Source organism: Falco rusticolus, chromosome 3 (assembly GCF_015220075.1).
Source record: "Falco rusticolus isolate bFalRus1 chromosome 3, bFalRus1.pri, whole genome shotgun sequence".
In the NCBI taxonomy this organism is placed as follows: domain Eukaryota; kingdom Metazoa; phylum Chordata; class Aves; order Falconiformes; family Falconidae; genus Falco; species Falco rusticolus.
Window position 1 is genome coordinate 91,448,954 of NC_051189.1, and position 13,550 is coordinate 91,462,503.

At 42.7% G+C, this 13,550-nt stretch overlaps 1 protein-coding gene across 1 annotated transcript in view; it reads left to right on the forward strand.

Moving 5' to 3' along the window:
* Positions 1–9,530: 9,530 nt before the first annotated feature.
* EXOC2 (exocyst complex component 2) overlaps positions 9,531–13,550 on the forward strand; it is a 133,574-nt gene continuing 129,554 nt past the window's right edge. Inside the window, exon 1 of the mRNA XM_037379398.1 lies at positions 9,531–9,646. The gene's annotated coding sequence lies outside the window, so the exon portion shown is untranslated. The remainder of the gene's footprint in view (positions 9,647–13,550) is intronic.

Consider the following 13,550-nt stretch of genomic DNA (forward strand, 5'->3'; position numbering starts at 1 on the left):
GATACATTAGCTGCAAGTTGGATCTCTTACTGTCCTGAACAATAACTAGCGACTATCACATTTGCAGATGACCATCGATGTACTAAAATCCTCTATTTTTTTTTTTTCTCCAAATATTCCTTTAAATAAAACACCAGGATTTCTGTTAGGTCATGACTGCTGTTGTCTTTAGCTGCAGCTGATAGCTTTGGGAAATGAAAAAGGGAAATGGAAATTAATCTTGCCAGTTTTCACATGCCATCTTTTTTCTGTTGCTATAAATACTTGCACAAGCCAAAAACATTGTCTAATCCTGCCACTTGCTCATAACTGAATCATGACACAGGTCCTAAGTGGCCAAATACAAGGGTATCAGCATAGAAGGCTGGCAGTGTGTAGCAAGAGCCAAACACAAGCCTGATACTGATTCTAGCAGTTGCACAGGGCTCTAAGGCACCTTATGAACTTGCCTAGTACATCCCACCAGGAATAGCATCGTTACTGTAGGTGCTTTATCTAGCCAGTTCTTAAAGGCTTCCAGTGAAGGAGGTTCAGTCCATGTCCTAAATAACCTATACCAGTATTTCATTGTCCCTAGTGGTGCAGTTCTTCCTGTTCTCTCACCTGAACGCTCTCAATAAGTGTCTCCCGTTTATTGTCCTGTGCCTCTCAGATACGGGAAACTGACTCTTCACCACTGCTTTGGAATTTTCATCAGACCTTCAGAAGTGGGCAAATATTGCCTGCAAGTTGGATTTGGATGGGCAAAACACAATAAATAATAATAATAATAATAGCAATAAACAACAAGTAGAGACAGGACAGAATATTTGTTCTAACTGTATTTAGATATTGACCATAAAGTATATTTTAAAATGTGTGTCTCAAAGCAGGTTCTGAAAGTGTGTCTGATGGGCACTTGGCCCTTTTGAAAGAACAGGCCTGAAATCTGTAATATGCTTGAGTAATTTTACTGCTATGACCAGTCCCACTACCACAACAGGGCAAGCCACACGATTAAAGCGAGTCAGTCTTGGCTGTGGGCAGAATGGGACTGGGGGGTGTACATAAGGCTGAGTCCAACAGGCTACTTCATGCGCATGCTTAATTTTAAGTATTTGAATTCAGCAGTTTTGGTAAAGTGAATAATAGACCTGACTGTGGTTTAAAGTTAATGGGAACATGTAAGTGCTTTCTTGGATGACAGCCAGAGTGCTCAGAACATTGCTGGGCTAAATACAGATTTAACAGTCTAAATTTAGGCCCCCATCTTTTAATACACTGACCAACATTCTTTTCAGAAATTTCTGTGGAAATTGCTGTAGATCTGAAGTCAAAGCCAAACACCTCACGCAAATGTACTTCTGCATCTAAGAATAAATGTCAGTAAGAAACACTAAAGACTAGAACTGTAAGTTCATTAAAATCAAATATTGTCATCTACTTAATGAGTTTCAGATTAAGCTGTCTGATCAGGTACCTTTGATTGTACATTTAAGGCATAGATCAAAATCCACATTTTAATATTAATTGCTTGTTTGATATATTAAAATAATTTTTGTCTCTAAGAAGAACTTTGTAACTCTATCTAATTGATGTAAAATGTAACCTCTTGCTAATAACATACAGTTGTGATACTAATTTGAATGCAAATTACCTAAAAAGTTAGTTTTTGAAAGAACAATTATACTTGGCCCAGATTGTATAGTCTAACTAGCCACTTTTTGCCATTCTTGTTCCCTTTCCCCAAGCCCTATTTTGTAATTTTCCCTTCACTTTTTCAACACAGAAGAATTAGACATCAGGAGAACGGAATGAAGAAGAGAGAAAAGAAGAAGAAAAAGACAGACAGGGAAACTTAAAAAGAAAAAAAAAATACAGTCAAGAAGGGGTTTAGAAACAGATGGAATTTTATTTGTAATATTTGTGTTTATACAAATATCTTTATTTGTGTTTACACACAAAACCTTGTATCATTGTCTTTAAAATATGAATGTGGTTTTGCAAGTATGTGTGTATGTGATACACTTAACTGTGTTATCAGACCTGATTATTTATTATTATGTACCGATTGCCAAAAAGCAGTCCCTATTGTATTACATGTTGAACAGCTGTAAATGGATCTGGTCCCTGAAATGCGTGTAAAATAAAGCCATGTTCCTGCAAGAAATTGCATATACACATGAAACTACAAGCTGATAGGCACTCTGGCAAGCAAACAGTGGCAGCGGCAAACGCAGCTGACCTTGGGCTGCTGGTTATGTCTTCTCTCTACAGACGCATGTCAGCAGAGCCACTGAATGGGGCAAGTGAGGGAAACAACTGGGTTCCATCAAAATGAGCCCGACTGATTAATAGTTCCTTGTTACTCCGGCTGATTTTCACTAGGATGTATCGGGAAGTGCTGGCTGCTACTGGAGCAGAGGCATGCTCGCTTCCAGTGAAGGGGAGCCGGGGTGTGCAGGCACTGATGGACTGTCCCACGGGTACAGTTCAATTCAGAACATGAGATCTGATCTCTGCCCTCGCTCAACACAATTTCAGAAGCCTGTGAAAAAATATCTAACGAACATGTTTATTCCCCAAAGTATGGAAATGAAAGCAGTTGTGCCAGAGTTTCATCTTGTGGAAAAGAGGCACAGAATTTGAAATCTGAGGGACAAAAACTGTCAAATGCTCTTTGGAGTGTTCTTTTTTTTCCTTTGAGAAAGAAATGTGGCAAAATTTTGAATTGATTTAGGCTTCAACTTCCTCCCCCACCCCATCTTTTGTTTTAAAATACACACAGTAGATGAAGGTTGGTTGCAAGAAGTATTTGAACTGATGCAACTTAGTAGTGACACACTTGACAGAGCTGTAGTATTCAGCATTTAGTATTTTTAGCTGCACGAAGTAATTTAATAATTTGTTTCACTGGTGCTGTTTAGAGAAACAATGCCTCTGGGTCAGCAGTGCACAGATTCCTTGGATAGGCCTTGAAAGGGAAGAATTAGGGTGGTGTTAGCCAAGAAAGTAAAACAGTGAGAGAATTTTGTGTACTGTTGGAAATGGTTTAAAGTGCAAAACACTGTATTTTTTGTTTGATGTGGAAAAAGTGACTGTATGTGTTCTGGAAGAAAACTCAAAATATTGTGTGCATTAATTTATATGTTGTTTCTCTTGAAGCATACCAGAAATCATCTGGGGGAAACAAGTGATCAGTAAGTTGTTTCTTTCTCTCTCGCCTTTCAGCTAACATAAATATATTTCACTTCATAATTAAGGTTTCTGGCTTAAACTCCCGGATAATGGCCAAAAATTCTGCCAAGGTCAAAGAACTTATTCCTATACCTATTTATTTAGAAAAGAAATAGAAGCTTAAGATTAAAGAGCACTTCCTGGATGTTGGTTTGACAACACAGATACAGGTGATTTTCAATTTAAAAGGAAGCAGAAAACAGATGGCCTTGGGAGCATAACACAGCACAAGAAATCTTGGAAACTGAAATATCTGTATGAATTTTTCATAAAATCTATGGCAGCTGCTACATGCCAACATCTGCAGGAATGTTCCATCAATGGATCAAGAAAATAAAGGCAGGTGGAACCAATGAGTTAAATAAAGGTTGTGCAGGAATTATAGATTTGTTAGAGCAGCCAAGGACAGGTTGGGCTTCTTGGCTCTGCTTCTGGTTCTAATGCCACAGCTCTGGCACGTTACTGATCTCCAGTTCAGAAGACATCTCTCGTGGTCATGGGAGCAACCCTCTTAATTTCAATCAGGCTTAAAGTTAAGTAAACACAGGAAAAAAAGGAGGAGCTGGTGAGTCACAGTTCAGGTAGCTTCAGTTTGTGGAAATTATCGAGTGGACCATCTGTAAGCATTAGAAGACAGACAAGTAACAGTGAACATGGATTTGTCAAGAACAAAAACCAATCTGATTTCCTTTTGCAAGAAGGCAATTGGTGTTATGCAAAGGAGAGAAGTATTAAAAAGTCATGTATCTTCATTTTAGTAAAGCTTTTGGCAATGTTTCTCAAGAATAAACAAAGACAACAATGATCCAGACTGAAAATTCCATGGGGTCAGAGAAAACAGGACTGAGGAAGAGTTAGCAAAATGGGACCACTATTAAAATGGAGAGTTGTATTGAAAGAGGTTCCTCGAGAGCCTATCCTGTACCTGATACTACTCATAAAACATCTGAAGAACAGAGCAGAGACTAAGCTTATTATGTTTGAGGAGGATGTGAAGAAGAGAGCAGCTAAAAGCATGTTAGAGAATAGAATTAGAATTCAGAGGGATTTTGTCAAACTGAAGATTTTAATTTTTTTTTAAAGAAAACGCCAAAGATAGTATTCAATAGGTGCAAGTGTAGTCTATTAGACAGAGCATCATCGGTTCCCCAGATACAGGAACAGGAAAAGTAAACAGGTTTACAGTTGCATAGAAAAACACAGGCTAAACATAAGTCACTGCTGTTAAACTGTTGTAAAAAAGCAAATGCCATACGAGGGGGTTAGGAAGACAGCCTGTAAAATAGGCAAAGCAATTCTCTTGCTCTGTTAACCCATGATGCAACTTCAATTTTAGTTTTTCCTTTTTAAAAAAATGTTTTTCACCTGAAGTATGCTTGGCTTGGGATACTGCACTCCCAGAATGACATTGAGTGACTGGAGAAGAGCTTAGCAGAGGTAAAGCTTGATTACTAGTCCAGAAATCATTAAATATCAGGATACTAATATGACTGTTTGGATTAATGAAGAAAAGAACATATAGAGCCTTTAAATATGTAAGAGGCTGTTACAGGGAGGAAGCAAGAAATCCATTTTCTGGGCCCAGCAAAGACAGACCTTTCACTAACAGACTGGAATTGCAGTAGGGAATATATTCAGAGTATACATTAGAAAAAAGACCTTTAGTGATAAGGGTAGGGAAACACTGCAAAAGATTGCCTGAGGAGATGGCAAAAGCACCATACCGGGAAGTCTTTAAGAACAAGACTGAAAAAACAATTTTGTTTTAACAAAGGAGTAGTTGATCCTGTCTTGGGGCAAGGGAAAGGACTAGAAAGGGTGAATTCTTAAGGTCATTTTCAACCTCATGCTTCCTAGCTTTTTTCTGTTCCTTAGATTTCTGTGGTTGTAATATTCACCTCACAAATTCAAATAAAAGTAAGGGAAGGTCTGCTTTGGATTCCACATGTCAAAAAAGTAAGGCAATAGCGGTAAGCTTGAAGGCATTCAGAAAAGGGAACAGTTCTGGAAAGGCGGTTATAAAGTGCAGAATCAAAGTTAATCCATCCAGTTTATCAAGAGAAGGTGAAGGAGTAAATCTGCTGTATGTTACAAACATCTTCAAAAGGAAGATATTTCTGTTAACAATAAGCAGGCTTGCAATGGTGAGACGCTACAGCTAGATGAATTTATCTTTTCAAGCAACCTTTATATTTCTATCAGTTATTTTTTACATTTTAGGGTAGCATGGTACATGTGAGGGTAACCACTGGGAAATCTTCAAAAGGGCAATGATGGATTTGCCACTTCTCCAACTCTTTAAAATAAAATGAAGATGTCTTTCTAAGAAACAACTACAGAAAGATCTTGGTGTGGGAATGGCTGGAGGAAGTTCTACAGCTTTCAATATTCAGGTTAGACAAGATGGTCATAATAATCTCTTCTGGCTTTCAGATCTGTTTACTCAACTTTGTAGAGAGATGTAATGTTTACAGATTACTGTCAAAACTGCATAAATGGATTAGAAAAAGGCATGAATGAACAATTACTCTTGTGACCTCTATGAGGTGTAATACTTACTATTTACCAGGTCTTTGTATTACAACTTGTGATTTCTTTCCTCAGTTTTAAAAGCATAAATTAATCTCTTTATCAGTATCTGGAGTTCCATGGAGTAATATATTACGAGCATTATATATGTCAGCAAATATATACTATATATTATGGTATACACATATATATTCATATTTATATATATATATATATTCATATATAAGTTCAGCTAAGGCATATGTAGGGTCCTGCCCTGGGAAGGGACAGCCCCGCGCACCAGCACGGGCTGGGGCTGAGGGCTGGGAGGCAGCTCTGCAGGGAAGGACCTGGCAGTGCTGGTGGGCAGCCAGTTGCCCGTGGGCCAGCAGTGTGCCCTGGTGGCCAAGACGGCCCACGGGACCCTGGGGTGTGTGAGGAGGAGCGTGGCCAGCAGGTCGAGGGAGGTGATCCTGCCCCTCTGCTCGGCCCTGCTGAGGCCGCACCTGGAGTGCTGGGTCCAGTGCTGGGCTCCCCAGCTCAGGGGAGACTGGGAACTGCTGGGGAGGGGCCAGCGGAGGGCCATGGCGATGGTGAGGGGGCTGGAGCACCTCCCTGGTGAGGAAAGGCTGGGAGAGCTGGGCCTGTTCAGCCTGGAGAAGAGAAGCCTGAGAGGGGACCTTATCAAGGTCTGCAAATACCTCAAGGGCGAGTGCCCAGAGGCCGGGGCCGGGCTCCTTTCAGTGGTGCCCAGCCACAGGGCAAGGAGCAACGGGCACAAGCGGCAACACAGGGAGCTCCGTCTGAACAGGAGGGAAAACTTCTGCACCTCGAGGGTGCCGGAGCCCTGGGACAGGCTGCCCAGAGAGCCTGTGGGGTCTCCTGCTCTGGGGACATTCCAAACCCGCCTGGATGTGACTGTGCAGTCCTAGGAGACCCTGCTTCAGCAGGGGTTGGGTAGATGCTCTCCAGAGGTCCCTTCCAACCCTGACTGTTCTGTGATTCTGTGATTACAAGAGCTAGAAATCAGCTTTCTTATTTGACACCACACAAGTAATTGCCCCAGAAGGGTAACCTGGGCAATGCTACCGCACAAGGATAAAACGTGCCTGCGAGAGAGATTGTGCCTTCTTCAGAGACTGTACCAGGATTAGTCCAGTTGTGTTGCTGACTTTGGAAGTTTTGAAATGTAGAACAGATTTTATCCTTGTGAGACAGAAAATTTGCTGGGTTTTTTAATTATTTAATTAGTTTTGTAGTGTTTTAATTATTACAGAGTCACCTCACTGTCTGAACTGTACCACCTTCTCCAGCTCTCCAGAACAGGTGGATGGAGATGTCTGAAGAGACATGGATGGAGATTCCCTTCCCTGCACAGGCTCTGCTGAAGAGGGTTACAACAGGTGTCTACCAACATTTTTTAGCTCAATGGTTCAGAGTTGTCTGGTCTCTATTAATTTATTTTCAAATCTATGTCTGCCTATATTTGTCAGGTTCTAAAAATAAGTAGCACTGTTAACATTTTGAATTTTAATTATCTACTGAATATCTAAAAAGATAAGCTGGAACGGGAAGCCCCTCTGCGAGCAGAAGTACAATCTAGTTAAATGAGTGAAATTTATCAGAAAAAATGAGTAATAAGCAGTGAGGAAGACTGTCTCACTTGCTAATTTTACTTTATAAATTATCTGATTTGACATTCTGTGCTAAAAATCTGCTTATGAACCAAGAAGAGCAAGGATTTTGTGCAACCTGCTCTGGGTGAACCTGCTTTAGCAGGGGGCTGGACTTGATGATCTTCAGAGGTCCCTTCCAGTGTTGACAGTTCTGTGATTATAGGCTATAAAGAGATGTGTGGGGTGACCCACTTTTCTCCAGTGGGTCAAATCTACAGTCGGTCACCATCAGCTTTGTTCTGGAGTCACTGATGGGGTAGGTGATGTGCCACCACACATCAGCTGGGAAACCCACCCACAGCAGAGTCAACAAAGTGCAGTGCACAGGAAGTTCTCGATCAACAATATTAGCCAGGTCCTCTGCAGATCGTAAGAGTCCTGGATACTGCTCTTGGCAGTAGGAGGATTTGCCTATGCGGATGCCTGTGATGAACCTACATACACCATTTATATGGCTTCTGTCACTGCAGAGTTTAGCCTGGTTGTGCTGTTCTGACAGGTTCTATCCTGACCAAGATCTGGATAAACCCACTGCTGATCAGCTGTTTAGAAACAGCGGGTTAAAACCTCTAAAAGGGGAGTCTAGGTTACATTTTCAGAAACAAAAGGCCTCAAAGATTTTTCTCACTTCAGCTCATGTTGGGGGGTTTGTCTCTTCTCTCTCTTAATGAGCCACCTTTTAAGGGCTCTCTCTTAATGAGCCACCTTTTAAGGGTATTTGCAGCTACAACAGAGGTGAAGATGCAGCCAACTCCGCAACAAAACTTCAGTCTGGCACTGAAGTTTGTCACTTGAACTACATCTAAATTAATGATTTAACATGAGTTAAGATTTTAAACTAATTACAAAACCTTTTCTTAAACTCATTACAAAATCTTCTGGGTAGACAGCTCCCTTTATGGACCCCCACTAAAGTCAATGGGCTTTTTGGGCGCAGGTATCCACTTCCAGACAGCATCGGGCAGGGCTGGGACCCAGGTATGCAGCGTGCTAGGTGGGGCCTTCTGTATCACCCAAACCTTTCAAAGCAGTGGTTTTATTTGGCACATCCAGTGACAGGCTTTTAATGGGAAAATGCAAACAAGCTGTCATGGAGAAAAAACATAATTTTGAAATGGGTGACAAATAGCAATTTTTTTTTTTAACCTGATGCCAGCTTTTCTTGGAGGGCCGAAGAGCTCTCTTTCTGCATTTGGGTATCAGCAGAAAACTGCAGAGTCACTAGTAATGACTATGGAGATAATTACAGAAAAGATAGTTACCAGATGCTCCTATTTTTCCCCAGAGAAATGCTGTGCAATGTTTTACAGAGCCTAGAGGAAAGAGTCAGAAAAGTGCTGTTTATTCATGCGAGGAGATATTATAGCCTATTAATTTAGCTTGAGCGGCTTTAACCTCTGAAAAAAAGTGAGGAAAATTATGTTTCTTGGCTATAATGCTTCTTATGGTTCTTAAGTTCTCTGAGGTTTTATGAAAGGTAATTTGTTTTCCCACTAATGTCCTGGTTTAGGTCTGGTTTGGCAAAACTGAGCAATGGATTCTTCCATCTTTGTTTTTTCTCTCATTGCTTTTCCTCTCCTTCCCATCAAGATTTTGTCTGAACTTGGCTTTCACAAATTAGTTTTGAACAATCCAGCAAAAAGGGGAAAAGGAGATCTCCTTACCCCATCTAAAAGGAAAAAGAGCCAGTGTTCAGAGCCCCCTGTGGTAGACAGCATATTTGGTAAACGACATCTTTACTTTTATTGTTGGTAAAGGAGGACTGATGCGTGTTACCCAGCACTGACAGCCTGCTTGCACCTGGGCCTGTTTCCACCACCCTTCCTCCTTCCACTCACGGCAGCAGGGCCTCCAGGCCCCCTCACACCGCAGGGACCTTGATACGACACTCGGGGCGGCTTTTTTATCACTTATTATTGTTGCTGTTGTTGCTGTCAGCATTGCTATTATAATTTTATTTTCTTCTTGTGCCTCTTCCAGGAGGCGAACAACCGTGCTCCCGACCCCGTCACCGCTGCCCGTTCAGGGAGGAACAGGCACACGAGCGCACAGGGCGGTGCCTGTAAGGGGGCGGGGCTCGGGGGCACGGCGACGGCCGGGAGCGGCTTTCCCACCCAATCGATCGCTCCGCACTCCATCGATTTTCTCGGGCAGCGGCTGGTGGTGCCTGTGCCCGCCGGACGCAGAGGCGCTGCTGGGAGCGGAGCTGCCCCAGGTGCCGGATACGAACGCGGCGGCGGCGGCCGGTGAGTGACAGCCCCTGGCCTCCCGCCCCGCTCTTCCTTCGCCGGGCTCTGCGGAGCCGGGTCTCAGCGGGGCAGCTCCGGCTCCTTCCCAGCTCCCCGGGGCGGAGGCCGTCCCCCTCCCTTCGGCCTCCCCCCTTCTTCCTCCCCCGCTCCCCCGGGGGGTCGAGGCTCTCGCCCGCCGGGCGGGGCCGAGTGTCGCGTCCCAGGCCCCGCCCCCGCGCGGGGGTGAGGGGGGAAGCGGGGCCGGAGTTGTGATTAGCGGCCGGTGGGGCGCGGGGGTGTCGCTGTCCCCCTGCTGTCCCTCGCATCGCGGCTCTGCCTCAGCCTGCTCGAGGCACCTGCCGGCCGGCCCCGCCCCGCCGCGGGGGCGCGCCGCCCGGCCCCGCTCGCCTCCCCGGGGGCAGGGGCTGCGGGAGGACGGCGGCTGGTCGCCGGGCCCTGCCGAGCCGCCTGGCGAGGGAAGGAGGTGGCGGCTTCCCGGTGCCGCAGCTCGCGTCCCTCCTCTCCCAGCCCCATGACAGGAGACGGGGCACCGCCGGCAGGGCAGGGGGGTTCCGCGTCACCTGTGAACCCCCGGGGAGGGGGGTCACACGGTGCCCCGCTGGCGGGTGGGTGCCCGCTGGGTGACGGTGGCTGTGGCAGGCAGCCCTCGGGCCGCGGACCGCGGTGTCCGGCCGTGGGCGCGCTGGTGAGGGAGCGCTGTGCAGCGCCGGCGGGGCTGGCCCTGCGAGCCCCGGGCCGGGCAGCCGTGCAGCGGCTCCTGCCCTCGTTCGCTTTGCTGACAGCGGCCGTGCAGCGGCTCCTGAGCCCGCCTGTACACGGCGGAACCAAGTCGTTCCTGAATTAAGGAGGCTGAATTAAGTCGTTCAGCTTAACGAAGTGTGTGTTTGGGTGTGCTGGGTGGGGAAGGAGAGGACATAAGGGAAAGGTGAGCTCTGACCTCTGAAGAGCTGATTACTTGGAGGTCTGATTTTATTATTTTTTTTAACTTTGCATTCAGTGCTACTGTGAAGTTTCAGAAATAATTGCCCCAAATGAATGTGTACTTAGGCAAGTGTAGTAAGAAAGTACCGTAGTAAGGAATGTGGAACAAATCAAAATAACATATACTGGTTGAGAGACAACTGTTTTCATTGATATCTAACTGGAAGTGTTACACTTCCTCTGTGACTTAATTTCCCCCCCCCCCCCCCCTTCCTACCCATTTCTGCATTTCTCCCTCCTTGCAGCCCAAGAGTCTGTGAGCTGGGTGACCAGATATTTCTTCCATGTCTCTTCTATATCTTAATTAGGAACCTCAAAAAGATCTCTTACCAAGAGGAGTAGGTGTTTGAAATTGGGAATGATCCCATTTCCAGAAGGGAGTTTCCCATTCTGTCCAGATTAAATCTAGACTACAAATACTCATTCTTTAAATTGAGTTTAAAATCGTAATCTCACTTCAACTTTCCAGGCTTTCTGATCATTCTTAAAATAAGTAAACAATCTTCTCCTGTTGTGATTTGTGTGCATTTCATTACTGTAAACTTTGTGGGGTTTTTTGCTTTTGATAAAGTTGTTGAAACAGTTAAAGGTTTGTTTGGGGTTTTTTTATGTAAACTGCAAATAAACAAACTTGTGGCTTAGGAAAACAGGTCTGTTTTCTTCCTTTACCTTTTACTTACCTGAAGAAGAAAAGCTCAGCAATTCTTGATTCCCTGTTTCTATGGTATTTATCACAGCTTGCGCTGACCTAGAAAGAAGCAGCAAAAGGCATCTCCTGCTTCTGATTTCTTTCCCATGGATAGCTTAGTTTACAGTTTTAGTGATTTATGCCCACCCTTGGACAACAATGTTTTTACTTAGATGGGATTTCTGTTGTCTTAAACATCATTTAAAACAGGATGCAATTATTTTCATTATCCTGGTATGACTTATGTCAGTGAAAATACCATTCACTTACACTGTAATGGTAAGGGGTTTTTCTATATGGAAAATATAACTTTTTTTAGTATGTGTCAGAGGTGAAACTATTTAATTAAAAGCATGTTACTAATCAAACTTATGCTGATTTTTAATTTTTTCTGTACAAACTAAGTGTAAAGTTGTCTTGTGTTTTCTTGGTCTTCATTCAATAAATTACGATATTTTCACTGACTTGATAGCTTTTTTTAAAAATGCTGTAATTGCTTTATCAGATATTAGTGCTGAATAGCTAAGTTAATAGACTTTCAAATTAATTCTAGAGAAACTCCTTAGAGTTCTAAGTAATGAACTTTAAAAACAAATAAATTTAAATAAGTCTTTAAAGTAAAATTTTTAACACCTTGCCCTTTGAGCAGTGGATATTGTGTGGAGAAACTGTTTCATCATCAGTACAAAAGGTACTATTCACTAAGTATTTTTTAATCTGTAGTATTCAGATTTTAATTTTTTTTTTAGTTGTATGATTCCTTGTGAATATAAGCAGAGGGTGTTTTTCTAGCTGTTGAGAGCATTTGAGGCAAAACTAGACAATAAAAATATTTTAATATGTAATCCATCTATTGTTTTCCTGAGGTCCTGTTAGAAAGAAACTATATCCACTGACAGACCATTCTTTATTATGCTGCTCCTCACAGTGAATCTGGACTAAAGCAAAATAAGTGGGTTGACTAGAAAGGCAGAGGCCACTGACCTCTTTTGGTGATGAAAACTTTTAGATATGTTATGGTAAACCATACTTAATCAATTTCTTTCAATGTACTGATCTGTTTAGTTGTAAATCCAGTAAGTCTCAAGTACTGTACTGGAAACTAAACATCAGTTTTGAGTTATTTTAGTTCTGTTTACTCTGTGCTTTTCTGCTTTCCTACTTAAAAAAAAAAAAATAACATCTCAATAGGATGGTGACAGAAGACTGAATATGAAAAGCATTCTTAAAAAATAGATTCTGACAGCTATTGAAAGTACCCATGAAATAATCCACAGTTACAGTTTTGTACTCCAGGATGAAACAGCCTGCGCAGCACAGACAGACAGTACCTGCATGTATTTTGAATGGCTGTACATTACTACTTAATTATGCAAACAGGCACAGATCTTCCATGGGAGAAATCAGTAGTACTTCATTTTACAATGAAGGGTAGAAGAGAATACTCAGAAGACCGTACATGTTACAATGACTTGTATTTTCTATATGAGTTTTTCAGTAAGAGTAGAATCTGCTGCTGTACATAAAAGTACACTGAAAGTTCAAAATCTGAAAGCAGCTAAATTAATATCTTTTGGCAGAAGTCAGATGTTAGCTCTTCAGCTTAACTTTGACCTTCTGTCTTGGACCACCTACATTCTGTAAATCTGTGCTGTGCAACATTGTCTTTCAAATTACTTTTCCCAGAGGAGAAATACAGTGCTTGGTAATGGGGGAAATCTTGTTTGTAAAGGTGCTTGTAGGATGGGGGATTGATTAGGCAGCACATGCATAGCGCAGTCGTCTGATTGATGTTTCATCTTTTGCGCTGAACATGAAAGCAAAGGTCAGTGTTTACAGCTTGCAAAGTATCAATTTAAAAATAAAGTCGATTAAAATTTTTGTATCTCAACCCAAAATTTTTCTAGAATTCCTGTCAGTATTTCAGTTCAAAAGCAGTTAGATTGCTCTCCCAGTGTCAAAAGTCAGAGGAGGAGGGAAGGGCAGGAGGGAGAACTCGTGGTTGTGATCTCTGAGGGTGGGGGGGAACCTGAAGCAGTTTTCCTAGAAACTGAGTAATGAGGGAAATACCTGGAAAAAAAAGGATTAATTGTATGATTGGTATATTACATGCTTTGCAGAGAAAGGTAAGCTAAGTATTTAATATTTTAAACTACACTAAGTCAAACTCCTTCCCCCCCTCCTGTGGAGAAATTGTAATTGTACTTTTTATATTGTTTTGGAAGTATTTAG